Below are 17,017 nucleotides of genomic sequence, written 5' to 3' on the forward strand. Positions count from 1 at the left end.
TATGGTGGTCGCTATAAAAATCAAGGGTGGACTTCTCTCCTAACTCTTTCTTTTGTTGTGACCCAGCTATTTCAAATATCAGCTTAATGTTTTGGTCTTGAGCCTAATGTGGGATTATGCATCTAATAGTCGGGGTGGATTTTGCATATACATCATGGGTTCAAGTACCCATTGTGGCGTGTGTGGGTACTACATAGAAACAGAGGTGAAGTCCCTTTAAACATAAGTGGACCAGGTGAGAACTCGAGCTGATCAAGATGGTGCAGCCCTTATCGTGGAGCCTACCTTGATATATGTATTATGTATCCAGGCTGTCCAACCGTTTTTAATTGTTATAGGGCATTATCTCAAAAATGAAACAATCCAATCATCATGTGGACCATACCAAAGTAAACAATGGTAATTGGCCATGAATGGACCACGGAAGTTTTCAATCAAGCTAATATTTGTTTTTTTCCCTCCCTTCAAGCTTATGTGATCTCATTAAGAGATTAGATGACAAATAAATCCTACAAAAACATTAAGGTGCACCCTAAGAAGTTTTTAAAGGTAGGGCATTCAATCACCACAGTTTTCTAATATATTGTCCATATAATAATTGGATCTGCTTCATTTTTGGGATAATACCCTAAAATGATCTGAAATTTTTTTTGGACATCATAGATATAGGTGGGCCCCACGGTAAGGGTCGAACTGTCTGGGCGAGGTACAATCTCACCTAATCCGCTTCCCCGGGTTACGTAGCCCGGAATTGTGAAAAACCCCTTGATCGATGGTCGTTTCCCTGTTTTAATTCCGTTTTTACTATAAAAAGTAAGTTTTAATTTGATTATAACTCTTTATCCGTCGGGCTTTAGGAGTTGCGCCCAATGTGAAAAGAGCTTAGAATAATTAGGAGAACGGTTTGGTGAAGCTAAATAGGACACTTACTATTTTTGGCTGAAAACCTTGCGCACTAGTAGACATCACGACCGTCTATAAATAGTAAGTTTACTATTTATAGTAAGTCGCAGATTCTAGGAGTTTGAGTTGTAGTTTGATTCTGATTTCTTTCTCATTGCTTAGTGCCCCTATTTAAAGGGTTGTTAACTCGTTTTATTCATCAATTAATCAATTTTGAATTTCTTAGAATTTATTTCTATTTTCGCTTTATTTCCTCGTGGATTCGAGAAGTCTCGTGAGGAGTCCAGAGAAGCTCCATGAATTCAAGTAGTTATCCTCATCACATTCATCCTGCGTCGTCATTAGATCTGCTTCATATTTCGTAAAAGGTAAACAAGTACCAGGTTTGTTTGGCAAATCATGCATGCAGCAGTAAGCAGGAATCCCAGCCGCTCTCCTCATCCTACGGCGTACATGAAGGCTTCCACATAAATTCGTAGGAGACCGTCTCCAAAGGATGTGGATCGGTTACTACCCCCCATTGGGGCCTAGCTAGAGAAAGATGGTATTAGTAAGGGATCTGTGGAGCCCACCATGATGTATGTGTTTCATCACGCCTTCCATTCATTTTGACAAATCAAATTAAAGCATGATCGACCACAGAAAATAGTGGGGACAATGATGCCCACCAGGGAAATTTTCCTAAGGCCCACCATGATGTTTATTTGAGCTCCAACCTTTTCATAAGTTCACACAAACATGGACCAAGGGAAAACATAAATATCAGCTCCAGCAAAAAAACTTATGTGGCTCCCAAGAAGTTTTTAATGGTAAGCATTCAATCCCACTATTTTCTATGATGTGGTCCATTTGAGCTTTGGATCAGCCTCATTCTTTGGCTCATGCCCTAAAATGATCTCTCCAAATGGATGGATGGTGGGTATACAACATGTACATCATGGTGGAGCCCACAGAAATTGATGATGTCACTTCATTATCGAGATAGCTATTGAAGCCACTTGATGCGGCTCATAAGTTTCCTCACCATTGAAGTGACATCACCAAGTTTTGTGGGCCCTACCTAATGAATGTGTTGTATCCACACCATCCATCCATTTGAAGAGTTCATTTTAGTGCATGAGGCAAAGAATAATGAAGATCCAAAACTCAAGTAGAATCCACCACAAAAAATAGTTGGGGATTGAATGCCTATCATTAAAATCTTCTTAGGGCTTAGAAAGTTTTTGATAAGTTTGATATTTGTGTTTTCCCTTCGTCCATGTCTGCATGAACTTATGAACAGGTTGGATATTAAATAAATGTCATGATGGGCCTATCCCTACTGTATTATGTGGTGGGTCCACTTGAGCTTTGGATCTGGCTCATTATTTGGCTCATGCCCCGAGATGATCTCTCCAAATGAATGGAATGGATACAACACATACATTATAGTGGGGCCAATTGAACTGGGTGATGCCACTTCAGTAGTCAGATAGCCCCGAAGCTGTCAATAGCTAATTTGCATCGTCACTAAGCCGATAAAACATGAGACAGGCGGGTTGCGTCTGGAAAGTATTGAAGTAGCAGGCGGGCCCATGACTTTCATTAATGAAATGGGGCTTAAGGGCATTTTTTTGAAATCTTTTGGCCTCATATCCAAACAAGCTACGCGGTTTGCATACTGCCCCCTCCGAATGGCCAGGGGCTCTTAGTGGCCACCGTGATTTATGGGTTTTCTTCCACACCGTCCATCCATTTCTCTGTATCATTTTAGGGTATATGATAAGGGAGAATTGAATGATTCTCCATGATATTTGATATGTACAAATATTATGGAGAATCATTCGATTCTCCCTTATCAGTATATGACCAAAATTCTACATAAACCACGATGTTGCTTGATGAAGAGGGAAACAACACACGTGTGGGGATGGAAGAAAAGGGATGGGCATTTAGGCTTGAAGGTCTCTCTCTCTCTCTCTCTCTCTCTCTCTCTCTCTCTCTCTCTCTCTCTCTCTCTCTCTCTCTCTCTCTATATATATATATATATATATAGTGTTCGCATTGTCGACGAATTGTTGATAATATCGGTGTCGCTAGACTAGCGACACTGAAACCCCCATTTTTCGTTTCTCTCTGGATTATCGGTGAAATATCGGCGATATCTTCGATAATTTTGTATTTTTTCCGACAAAATAGGTAAAAAGTGAAAAAAATCTAATCACATGGACCATTTGGATTAGATGCCCATGACACGTGTACAAAGGTACACATGTGCCTAGATCAAAGGTGCGCATATATATATATATATATATATATATATATATATATATATATATATATATATATATATATATATATGTGGGAAAAGGTACTGTGCGCTCGACCTCACGAGTCCGTCTCATGAGGTCGAGCTGTGTGGGCCCCACCGTGATGCTTTTCCAACATCTACCCCATCAGTCAGATGCACCATTCCATCATCGGCCTAGGTCTCAAAAATCAAGTCAATCCGTGACTTGTGTAGGCCACACCACATATAGAAGTAGGGAGGGGCCGTGTACCATTAAAACATTCATAATCAGTTTTTTGGGCTCACCGAGATGTGGTTTGCAAATCCAACCTATCCATTATGTGTGTCACACTTTCATGAGGGCTAAGATCAAGTTTCAGCAGCATTCAAAACTCAGGTGGCCCCACAAAGTGCTTTTATATGTTTTAACGGTGTTTCACATGATTTTAGATGGTATGGCCCACCTGAGTTCTGTTTACGGCTGATTTTTAGGATATCCCATAATTTAGAGGGGACCCATCAAATGCACGGTGTTGATGGTCGACACGCATCACGGTAGGGCACACATAGCTCGACCTCATGGGAGCTTATCGTGAGGTCGAGCGCATAGAACCTTTTCCATATATATATATATATATATATATATATATATATATATATATATATATATATATATATATATATATATATATATGCTCACTTTGTAACCGGTTCTCATGATAACTTGTGAACACTTTTTGATAAGTGATGTGGGTACAAATTTTGAATGGTAAGATTTTTAATCCTCATTACGTGGTCCACTTGTGGCTTGGATTTCTCTACACTTTGGGCCTATGTCTTAGAATAATATCTAAAAATATATGAACGGTGTGGATGAAAGCCATTCATCAGGTATCCACACGGAGCCCCTAGCCATTCCAGAGTTGGAAAACCCTTTTAGGATAATGGCAGTACATGCGATCGAAAGTTAGGTGAGGCCTACCTTGACGTTTTATAAGAAATGCATCCTGTTCATCCGTTTTGTCGTATTATTTTAGAACATAAGACAAAAAATTAGGCATGGTGGCTTCGTGACAAGGAAATAATGACTACGAAAATGACTATTGTTAAAACCTTCAACTCAGACCGAGCAGTGGCTCAAGTGGCTACCGTAATGAATGTGATGCAGGGATGAACGTGATGATGTGATCGAAGTTTTGAATATTATTTGAATTTTTCAAAATCAAACACTCTGGTATTAAGGGTGGAAACAGATTTAGGCTGGGCTAAGATTGGTCTGGTCCAACACGTATGACCTGAGGCCTAAGCTTGGTCTGAGTCTGGCCTAGCTAGCATAGCATGCATAAGCCTCACCAAAAATATTTAAAAATAGTTGGACTACTGCCTAGCTTTATGTAAGTAGGAAATTAATAAATGCCTATTTTTCTCTTTTTTAATCCACACTGTTCATCTATTTTTCCATATAACTTTAGGAAATATGCCCAAAACTGAGATAGACCCAAGCCAAAAGTGACCACAAAATGGGAATTAAAAATTTTACCGTTCAAAACTTATTACGGCTATAGAAGTTTTGGTTCCAGCTAATGTCTTTTTTTTTTTTTTTTTAATCATCCATGTCTACCTGACTTTCTGAATAGGTTGGATGGTAAATAAGCAGAAGGTGGGCCCTAAGAAAGTTTGAACGTTGGACATCATTATCATCATTGCTTCCTGTGTTGTGGTCCACTTGAGCCTTAGATCTGCCTTGATTTTGGTCCTACACACTAAATGATAGGGAGAAATGAATGGATAGTGTGGATAACACTAATACATCATGGTGGCCCCACTCATAGCCCCTGCCCAATCGGCAGAGTAGTATGCAATCAGCCTCCCTTGTTTGTATTCCATACCAAATTTTAACGCCTTAACCGGTTTTCATTAATAAAAAAATTGTAGGGCCTGCCTGAAACTCCAGTATTTCCAAACACGTACCCATTTCTTATTTCGTCGGGTGCTGTAGGACGCAATCCTTAAGTTATTTTCAAAGTTTTCTTAACTATTGTTAAGAAAATACCCACCAATCATTTAAAAAAAAAAAAAAAAAACCAATAATCCTAAAATAACAAAAATACCCACCAATTAATAACGTTGCCTAAGAAATAAAGAAAGCTAGATGTAATTATCAATTATTTAAAATAAAAAAATAAAAAAAAAATAAAAAAGTCTTTAAAAAAAGTCCTAGCATTTTTCTCGTATAGGGATTACATGGGGACGTGGCTACCGGTTGGTGATGTGTGGGGCCATAATGATGTATATGTTTTATCCATGCCATCTATTTATTTTCGAGATCATAGTAGAGAGCCCAAAAATGAGACAGATTCAGATCTCAGGTGGACTACAAAATAAGAAACAATGGTGAATGGATGCCCACCATTAAAAACTTACTAGGGCCCATCGTATTGTTTTTTTTCCATTAAGCCTGTTGATTATAGGTCACACAGACATGATGAAGGGGAAACATAAGTACATCTTGATCTAAAACTTTTGTGGCCTCCAAAGAAGTTTTTAATGGTTGGCGTTGATTGTTGAATCACCAATATTTCTTATGGTGTGAAGCACCTGAGATTTGGATTGCATCATTTTCGACTCATGCCATAAGATATCATAAGATGACCAGGCAAAATGAATTGTCAGCATGGACAAAACACATAGATCATGGTGGGCCTACAAAGCTATGTATGCCAACAGCATTCGAGTTAAATTCAAGTTAAAGGCTATACTACTGCATTAGACACAGATTGGGTATTGGTGGGGACGTGGCTAGAGACGGTCGGTCCTATCACAGCCTCTGGAGGGTCCACCTTATTTTATATGTTTTATCGTCTCGTCCATCTATTTTGACATATCATTTTATGCCACAAGACCTTGTAGGCTAAGTCCATCACAGCTAAGGAAGTAGTGGGGATTGAGCTTCTACCATTGAAAGCTTCGTAATGCCTCATCTTGATGCACATATCAATATTGTTCACCTATTTCTCCGAACCCCGAAGTGACGTACATTCAAATCGCAGGTGGACCACACTGCAGTAAATAGTGGTGATTAAATGTCCACCATTAAAAACTTCTCAATGGCTATAAAAGTGTTGGATCAAGCCGATATTTGTTTTTATACTTTATCTAGGTCTGCGTGTCCTTGTTAACATGTTAGACGGCACTATAGTGGACATTACGGTGTGTTGTACAAGTTTTTAATGGTGGGTTCAACCAGCACTATTCCCTATGAGATAGTTGGATCTGCTTAATTTTTTGCTCATGCCCTAAAATGAGCTGGCAAAATGGATGGACAGCATGATATGCAATACATATATCAAGGTGAGACCCACTGTCACGGCGGCCCCATGTTGTGTGAGGGAAGGTCCCTACGTGTTCCATCCGGCAGACTGCGGCATCATAGCCTTTAATTTGGATGCAGTTTGCGTGCGGTGATTTGTGGGCTCTACCATGATGTTTATGTTTTATACGTGCCATCCATCCATTTTGCCAGATCATCTTATGTCATGAGCCGAAAATGACAAATATGCAAATCTCCAGTGGACCACACAATAAGAAACAATGGTGATTCAACCCCCTCCCAACCATTAGGTGCATGAAAGTTTTGGATGAAGCTATACTTACGTTTTCCATTCATCTTGGTATGCGTGATCTAATCAATAGGTTCTATTGAAGATAAACATTACAGTTGGCTCTAGTAAGTTTTTAATGTTGGACATTCAATTATCATTATTTCCTATGGTGTGGTCCACCAGAGATTTGGATCTGCCTCATTTTTGGGCACATGCTTTAAAATGTTCTCGAAAAATGGATGAATGGCATGGATAAAACCCATACATCATGGCGGGCACACATAACACCAACCACTAGCCACATTAAATTCACTTTAGTCAAAAATTCTATGATTTTTCTCTTTTAAGGCTATATATATATATATATATATATATATATATATATATATATATATATATATATATATATATATATATATATAGATATATATATATATATATATATATATATATACCTTGTTCAGGAACAACGACACCACCATTTTAAAGGAAGCGGATTGTGTACTTCACGGCAAAATCAGTCCAAGCAAGGATCTGTGGGACCCACCGTTGTGAATGACTTTTATCCAAACTGTTCATCCATTTTTTTTATATCATTTTAGGGTATGAGTCCAACAAATGAAGCAGATCCAAGGGTCAAGTGGTCCATACCATGGGGATTGAACACCCACAGTTAAAAACATGGTGGCCACAGAAGTTATTTATCAAGCTGGAAGTTGTTTTATACATTCATCCAAGTTTGTGTGACCTTACAAATACGTTGGATGGAAAGTAAACGTCACGATGGGCCTTATGAAGGTTTCAACGGTCAACATCATATCACCGCTGCATCCTATGGTGTGGTCCACCTGATTCTTGCATTTGCCTCACTTTTTGGCTTGTATTATAAAATGATTTGAGAAATTGGATGAACGGTATAGATTGAGCCCTTTTTAAATTCCTTACCCAACATTGTGGGCATTTTTGTCATTTAAAACAAATTTATAACCGAAGCTAAGAAAATCAAACAGAAGCTGCCCTTTTACATTAACTTAATTAATGAGGTATTTTGATGATAACATAATTTAAAAAGATACTGGGATGTAAATATGGTATTAATGAGTTACTATTTTATAAAAATTCCTTTATTTTATTAATATTTAGAAGTGATTGGAGATTTATAAAAATTTAGGGATTTTATCATGTACTCTTCTTAATAAATAAGAAAGTATCACAATCTAATAGAATTACCGACCTAATCCTCTAACAAACTTAATTTTTACCAATACTCAAAAGTTTTCACCCCCAGCTTATTCGGACTAGGAAACTGACCCAAATCCGACCTATACTCTGGAGGATTGGGCCCGGGTTTGAAACTCAGACCGCTTATCAAAGGGAACTGATCACCTTATACGAGCCTGCACCACACGTAATCATACAGTGCGTTTTCTGCCATCCAAACGGGGAAAAAAGAATATTTAATACATCCAATGGCTAAAAATGTCCTATACCACAAGGAGTGGTGCTGGTGCCTGCAGGTAATCAGTTCTGATAATTAGTCGGGTCAGCTCAGGAACTCAACTCATCTCACTTGCACACCAACCATGATGGAAAATATCTTGCACACCAGCGATGATGGAAAATATCTTAATATGAGAAAAGACAGAAATTTCAATAGATTTACATACCTGAAGTTTGGCTCCTCGGTGTCTTTCCAGTAGCAACTCAAATAAAACTAACAAGGCATCAAGTGGTGTAGTAAGCCGGAAAGCTTCATACTGGATGCGTTTATATATGCTTCCCGGAGGTAGATGTGAAGGATGGATAATTGGATGCTTGCTTGCATTAAACGGAAAGGAAAAAGAGAAAGGTTGATGCTTCCTTGAATAAAACGGAAAGGAAAAGGGATAGGTTGATGCTTCCTTCCATGGGAGAGAAAGGGGTTTCCTATGGAAGAGAGGAATCTCTTTCACAGTCAAAAAGCAATTTTGGTACTCTTTACTGTAGAAGAGGCCAGAGTTTGTGTCATACGAGGCGAGTTCCTGTTTGGAATTAGTTTATAAATGATCGGGGACGTCAGATCAATGGCTTGGATAGACTAGCCATGGGACCCACACTTACCAACCAGGTTGGGAAACCAATAGAGAAGTTGGCATCTTTTCATTAATTCCAGCGATTCGGGTGGATGCATCCGGAAATTATAACTGTCGTGCATTCGGATTTGAGAAGAACAGTTCCTTTCTACGTACTGAGATGACGTGGAACTTACTGCCACATGAAGCTAGGTGGGGCCCACCGTGATATTTATGGGAAATCCACCCAGTCCGTCCATTTTTCCTGATCATCTTAGACATGGCCCAAAAATGACACAAATCCAAAACTTAAGTAGGCTGTACGACAAGAAAATATGGTCACATGGGTAGGTAAATGCACACCGTTGAAACCTCCCTGGGTCCACCGTGCTGATGAGTCCGGATCCTCTGCCTCCGCCTCCCGCAATCTCATTGGTCCACCCCACCGCTCCTGCCACGTAGGACTAGCCCATCTGTTTCTGTTTCATATTTAAAAAAAAAAAAAGAAAAGAAAAAACGAAAGTCTCTCTGCCGTCTTCCCTAACGGCAATGGCACCACTAACGGCACTTTCCATTTCCGGTTCCGGAGATTTTTCAGAGATTTCTTCTTCTCTCGTTTCTAATTTCAAATTATTTCCTTTTACAGATGGATCTCATCAAAGCGGAAGAAAAAGAGGGGTTTTTCCTTTTGACGATCGGAGGCCCTCTTTCCCCAATCTCTCACAATTCGTCTCGCCCATTTTCCACCGAGCAGCCGATAGTCGATTTCTACTATTTCGTCTATTCATCCATCAAAGATCCACCCCACCTCACAGGTATTTTAATTTTTTTTTAATTTTTTACAGATTATTTATGATCTGCCTCCAATGGCTGTGGTATATCTTCTTCTTCTTTTTTTCTTTCTAATGCAGACTATTAAATGGGGAACATTGGATGCTGTTTTTGAAATGCCTATGTGCATGTAGACTAATAGGAGATTTTCGGGATTCTTCCTATGGCGAATGCGAATTTTTTATGTTTTAATTTGTTTCCACTCATGCATTGTTTAATGTGATATAAAGATAGGTAACGTGGTTGGTGATAGATTTCTTTGGTTTTTATTTTATATGGTTTTATATTGATGATGATAGATTGATTTCTATGGCACATGTACGTTCTAAGTATGTCTTGTTTGTTTACCCTCATTGTGGAAATCTTATTTTCAACTAGTGCATGTGAAAAGTTCTAAATGGTGGGTCATCAAAACCTGAATTCAGGATTCAGGCAATGCATGGATCTGAGGGAGAAGTATTACTTACACACATTGGAGAAGGTGACTAAAGAAAGTTATCATGTGGGCCCAAGGAGCTTCCTCAAATCGTCAGAAAGTATCTAATGTGTTTGATGAAATCTGCCTTTTGGCCTACCTGCTATACATATGGTTTGCCCGTATTGGTCAAGAGGTGAATGATTTGGCTGATGATCAGCTAAAGGGGGCATGCATTGCCCTTCATTGTGTATTGGGAGTTCTCTTCCTTTGCATTACTGCTCCTTTTTACTTACTGGTATAAGCGACCATTAAAAAATCACACTGCTGCAAAAAAAAAAATAAAAAAAATAGAGAGTTTTTCAGAGTAAAAAGAGAGGAATAATACTCATAGCCTATTAAGCACCCTAGATTTGGGTGTTATTAGAGGCAATTGGAGGTAAATGCACCAAAATGGTGTTTTTACTGCCTTGGATTCAAAGGTAAATGAAAACATATGGAATAATACTCATAGCCTGTTAAGCACCCTAGAATTGGGTGTTATTAGAGGCAATTGGAGGTAAATGCACCAAAATGGTGTTTTTACTGCCTTGGATTCAAAGGTAAATGAAAACATATATTTTAGAGTGTTTTGAGATCATTTTATTTTGTCGTGAATTCAAGCTAATTGGTGTGAAATGGCTTTCTTGCCCCTCTTTTAAAAGTAAGAGAGTTGCATGAGTAACAAAGGTGTTATTAGGCTACTAATATACCATACACTTGGCATGCTAATTATACCCCGAAACAATTCATTCAGCAATTGCATCACTTAAATCACACCAATTGAATGATCGAAACTGTCCAGACATAGGTAATTTAAATGCACAGTTAAAAAACATTGACAAGTCACTCGTTTGTGATCCCTAGGTTTTTGGCCTACTAAAGGCTCGGAATTTCCTCATTTTAGGTGAAAATATATATTTCAATAGGCTTACTACGATCATTCTGTCAAACATCATATATATACACTAATTTGCGATATTAAAGCAGATTTAACTAATCAAATTAAGGTTCCTATGAATATACTAAAGAGTTCCAACACATTCATGACGGACATCTAAATACAATTTTTTTTTGGAATTAAAGCGCATTCCAATTACAAGCTGCCAAATTCAACCAAGGATTCTGATTCACATGGATTCCATTGTAATCGTGAATTGGATCCCAATGCATTCCAATTAAAAAGGTGCCAAACGAGCCCCAACTTTTCTCAAACTCTCCTATTCTTTACACACACACACACCCTCTTCCTTGTTTTCTGTACGTCCTTCTGCAACAGCCAAAAGGCCTGAACAGTTTGTGTACAAATGAGAAAGAGAAATGTCATTTGCAGGTCTTCAATACTGAATTGATTGCACACATTATGAGGCGGATGCTGCTTCTTTCAGCTGTGGTGGTGGTCGGGAGCACCCGCTGGTGGTCTAATGTTTGATGAACCTGTTCAAATATTGGCCGCCCGTGCGCCGCAATTGTTGGGTCCACTGGATCTATAGCAACAACAACGTCTACCATCCAATCTAGCTTCTGGGAGGTATTGTTTCCAATATCGCATGCTAGTTGTTGGAGAAGGGATAGCAGGACTCCTTGACTCAGAGGAAGAGGAAGAACTGATAGAATCGCTTGCAAATCAATCTGAAGAATGAGTAGGATAGGCAGATAACATTAGAACATTGATTTTTCTCCCCGACAGGAATTTTGAGAGGCGCTAACAATATTTATATGATAAAACAAGACCTCATTATACACGAATTCTATGAGGTGGCTCCATCTAACATGGGCTATGCTTAGTTACTCAAGACCATATTTAGCAAACACAAGACGTCAAAAGAATAGTAGGGGGAAATGTTCAGGTTTAAATAGGTCTCTATCATTAAAATTTTAGTCAAAGTTTGGTAGAAGAAAGAAAGCAAAAACCCAGAAATACGGAGAATGAAAAGTTTGGGTTTAACATGGTTCCAATTCAATAAAATGGAAAAAAAACAAAAAAAAAAAAATTAAAAAAAAAAACACAAAAAGCCAGCTATATATGCATATGGGTTTGTTATATTTAAAATTAGGTTAAGGGTGAATATTTCAATTAAAACGGTTAAAATTTCTTAATGTATAAGCAATTATTATAAAGGTAATCGAATAGTGGGTTAATATTATCTTTTGCCTCTGTTAAATCCTTCCTTTGGAAGTATTCCCCATACAAATTGATCTGTTTCTTCTGAAATCTTCACTATCTGCCCATCTTCTTTAAAATATGGAGTTTTAATTTGGTTTGTCCAAATATTTATTTATTAATGCCTATCTTGCTAAAAATACAGAGTTTTAAACATTTAGTCAATTTACGCTTAAAAAAATAAAAATAAATTAAAATAAGGATTTTAAACTTGAGTATTGCTAACAAGGATCATGATTTATTCCGAAGAAAATGAAGGAGAATCTTAAATATGGAAGCTCATCATGGTTGGAGTGAATTTTGATTGTTTGCACATGGAGTCCTTGGAGGTGAATGATGATAAATGCTCAATTTTTTGATGTTATCCGGGCCAATGAGAATGGGGGATTTCTTGGAGGTGGGGGTAAATGCCCATTGAAAAGGAGTGATTCTAGAAATGAAACGTCTTCCCACAACCAATTGGAGCCTTGGCCGCCATCTATTATGTTTGAGAAGATTTACCATTTATAGGCTGAACATTTAGTTTACCCAAATGAAAAGGAAAAGGTAATGTCATGGCCAATACCTCAGCCACAGCACATGTTGATGATCTGCTCTGTAATGGCAACTCTTTCCCTATTTTGTACTAGTTGTCTTACCATGAAAAACCCTTCACTAATTCTCAGAAAGAAAAAGAAAAAGTTCTTTCGTTAGAGATTAATGACAGGTACAGAATCTTTTTTTATTCTTCTTTTTTTTATTTTTTTGGAAGGATGATGATAATTCATTAAGCTAAAGGAGAGGAAGGTAATTCCCAATACAGAGGGGACACTGAGCCCTGGATCTCACAAGATTGATAACCAGAGGATTAAGTTTTCCGGAAGAAGGGGTAAATGAAATGACAGGTACAGAATCTTACCCACCAAAAGACCACAAGATCAATGGTGCTAGTGGTAATGTGAGTTGGCATTGGAGTCTTTGAAGTTGAATCTACAGCACAGACAAGAAACATGGATGGCTCTTCATTTTCTGAATCTACAACACATACAAGTCCAGCCAGCAACTTATAGGATGGTACACAATACACAATTTCGCATTTTTGGCATTCAGATGTGTAGAAGATCCTGAATTTTAGTAATTGAGTGTGATTGAATCTTATTTGGTTTCCATTCTCTTTTTTCTGATATGAAAACCTTAATACGGTTATTTGAGTTGAATTAGTAAGGACCATATATTGGCCAATAGGAATTATGCCTTGGTTCCAATGTAATTTAAGGAGGATCGTAAACAAGGCTATATATATATATAGTTACTTACATGGAACTTTGGAAAATACAAAAGATTATCCATTTAAATAAAGTTCTTAGCAATTTAAAGCAATCAAAGGTGGATTGAGCTCTTTTAACTGGTACGCTTCCAACCCCTTTCAAGTGAATCCATTTTCCATCATAAGATATCATCACAATGTCTTAGTTTTGCTCGATCTTAAACCTCCAGATGCTAAATCCTTCCTTCAAATTTCTATCTTATAATTCTTATTGTTCTATCACAGTCTTGGTTTTGCTAAATCTTGAACCTCCAGATGCTCGATCTGTCATTTGCTTCTGCATTTCCTTTAGAATGGTCATAAGCTGCAATGAGAGGATAACAATCCAAAGTAAGAAAAAAAAAAGAGTGAATTTCGTACATATTTCTTTGTAGTATATGTGAAGATTGCATACTAACAGAAAGATTCTAGTGTAAATTTCCTCCTGCTTCATAACAGAAAACTTGCTGTTAACCATTTCAGAAACTAATTACTCCTTCAGACTAAGAGAAATGGATAAAATCTACAAATCCCTGCATGTCTACATACAATTTTTTGATCTTCCATAAATAGATTTTATGAGATAATGTTGTTTTTTTTCTTCGTATGAACATGATCTAATAGTAGTAACTGTTAGCTCATAAATAGTCTTCAAGGAGAAGAAATTGGCAGGTGTGAGTAACATGCTTGCCCTTAATTCTCTGAACTAGTTAGCTCATTATCCATATTAAATGCAGACAACAAAATTGCATGGAAATGTTTTAAACACGGTAACATGATCTGGAAAGAATTGAGTTATGCCGATTTATCAAGGAAATGAAAAAGCAAGCATAAACAGACTAGAAAATCTTATTCCTACTGGATAAAAGCATGCTAGCCTGCTTCCTTAAGAACGGACTGTTGAATTGGATGTTCATAACAATGGTTAGAACCATATCCTTAAGAACGGACTATTGAATTGGATGTTCAATACGATGGTATGTATATTACTTTGTTCAATGGAAGAACATTCAACTTAAAAAATTGTGATTGTGAAAGTACTTAATACTTCTTCATTATAAATGTAGGTTTCACGTTTGAAGATCCATTTATTAAAAAATTGTGAAATAGAATGTGATGGATTTACTGTCTCTATAGACCAAGAATGCACCCAGCAACCAAATTCGTAAGTCATTTTCCATTTAAAATATGAATTTACTCTTATTTAATGATATTTATCTATCTTTGTATGGTATTAGCAGGGTTGATTGTGGTGTCTACTTAATGAAATTTATGGAATGTCTTTCCCGTGGAGATATATTTGATTTCAACTCGGTAAATTTTCTTCTTTTTTTTTTCCTTTTTCTTATACAAAATTTATGAAACATACTTACGATCCACTTTCATCATCAGGGGCCAATGAATTTTGAATGAAAAAAGTTGGTTGCACAACTGATGCTGGGCAAAATGATTACACCACAGTAATGTGACATGTAAAGGTATGAAACATACTTACAATCATGTTGCTCTTTTTAATGGAAGGTATGTGCTTTGATTTTATTTTTTATTATTATCATAGTTGTTGCGGGATGCAAATATGCTTTGCTTGTATTCATGATGGGTCTTGTTGTGGATGGAATTCAGGCCAAAATTCTCCTTTATCAGTGAAAGCATTGGGGCTGCCTGTCATATGATTGCTATCTTACAGGTACTGTAAGAGGGAGAATCTATGTTCATGGCTCCAAGCTGATATTGAAGGTTGTTAGTGAATCATTCACAAAGGCTAGATTGTAGTGCATAGAACATTTTTAAGATTAATTAGTTTTTTCCATGGTAGGTCCTGCTAGGTGGATGTTTGAAAACTATTGCTTTCATTGATTGGGTGCATTAGGATTAGATCATCTTAATCATCAATTTTGTATCTTGAATTATGGTTGATGATCATTTTTAAGCAGGAAGAAAATCATGTGCAATATAAATCATTTCATAAGCAGGAAGAAAATCATGCGCAAAATAAATCATTTCATAAGCAGGTTTCTAAGTTCTTTCATTTCTTTCATTTTTTTTTTCTTTTGACAGGCTTGTCGGTTGATAACAATTCGCAAGGAGTATAACAGCTATATGGAGCTCTTTCTGCTCAAATGTGGTTGGGGATGATCTTCTCAGGAGTTTTTTTTTTTTTTTTAGGTCCAATGAATGCAATTGTTGCATGGTAGCCTGTTAACAGTTTAGATTGTTCAATTAGAGTATCCAAGTTATGGATTGGATCATCCTATCAATACAATAAAACCAAATCAGGCAACAGGTGCAATAGGGCCAAATCAAGGATTGATAAAGGCTTCTGTTTTTTTCTTTTTTCTTTTTTGTGTGGTGGCCTGTTAAATGTGTTTTGGATTTAATGGACAATTCAAATTGTTCAATTGGAGTCTACAAGTTTTGATTTGAATTGTATGAATTGAAGTATCAAGTTTCATTCTTGCTTTAAAGTAGGAAGCCCTGTGGGATTAAAATCAACAAATTTGGTTTGTAGGGTCAGACCCACATTAATATTAATTAGTTATCTACCAGGCAGGCTTGAAATGTCAACTTTGGATACTTCAGGCCCATATTATAACTGCAGAACTGTGCACAGGATTCATACATCAGCGATAGCAGTGATTATCCTAGTTACGTAACTGATGCTGGGCAAAAATTTCAGTGCATCCGCATGTATTGTAGCAAACATATAAAGTTGTAAATAGAAGAGAATAGATACTCTGACCGTGTGTGATGGGTGATATGCATGCGCTTAGAAATTATTAAAAAATGCACACATGGCTTAAAATTAATTCAAATTAAACTGTCGGGACCCGGTTTAGATGCATCAGGAAACAAAAATAAGCTTCCATCAATCGGCGGTTAGGATTTCTCAACAAATCTGATCTTTGAGATCGTGACTGAGAAACATGACTTTCACCATTAAAATGTTTTGACTTTGAACATATGACCTGAGTAAATTTCCTGAGTGCCTGTGTATCAAGCTTCCAACTCTGCCAGAGTATAAAATATGAATGTCTAAGGCCATTTCATTATTTATAGAAATCTTCAGGGCATAAGAAGGGTACGGGGACTCGACGGCAGGGTGATGTAAGTGTTTTATCCACGCCGTCCATCGCTTATCTTAGATCATTTTAAAGTATGAACCAAAAAAATGAGACGGGCAAAGGGCTTAAGTGGACCACAAAGTGGGGATTTAACGTACACTATTACAAACTTCTTGGGAGCTGGATAAGTTTCAGATCAAATATCACATATTTTTTTTCCACTTCATCCATGTCTACATGACCTTATGAATAGGTTGGATGGTAAAAAAAAAAAATCACGATAGCCCTTAGAAAGGTTTCAACGGTGGGTGTCATTATCACTACAGCTTCCTTCGGTGTGGTCCACTGGATCTTCGGATCTACTTCATTTTTACCCATTAGATTGTTGAAAAAAGT

The 17,017-nt window shown here is 37.3% G+C and overlaps 1 long non-coding RNA gene across 1 annotated transcript; it reads left to right on the forward strand.

The window, feature by feature from the left end:
- The first annotated feature begins 14,621 nt into the window (after window positions 1–14,621).
- LOC131258069 (uncharacterized) lies at window positions 14,622–15,305 on the forward strand. Its single transcript, XR_009177845.1, has 3 exons — window positions 14,622–14,724; window positions 14,801–14,873; window positions 14,952–15,305. It is a non-coding gene; the product is annotated as an uncharacterized LOC131258069 (long non-coding RNA).
- The last annotated feature ends 1,712 nt before the right edge of the window (window positions 15,306–17,017 follow it).

Source organism: Magnolia sinica, chromosome 10, assembly GCF_029962835.1.
Source record: "Magnolia sinica isolate HGM2019 chromosome 10, MsV1, whole genome shotgun sequence".
In the NCBI taxonomy this organism is placed as follows: Eukaryota; Viridiplantae; Streptophyta; class Magnoliopsida; order Magnoliales; family Magnoliaceae; genus Magnolia; species Magnolia sinica.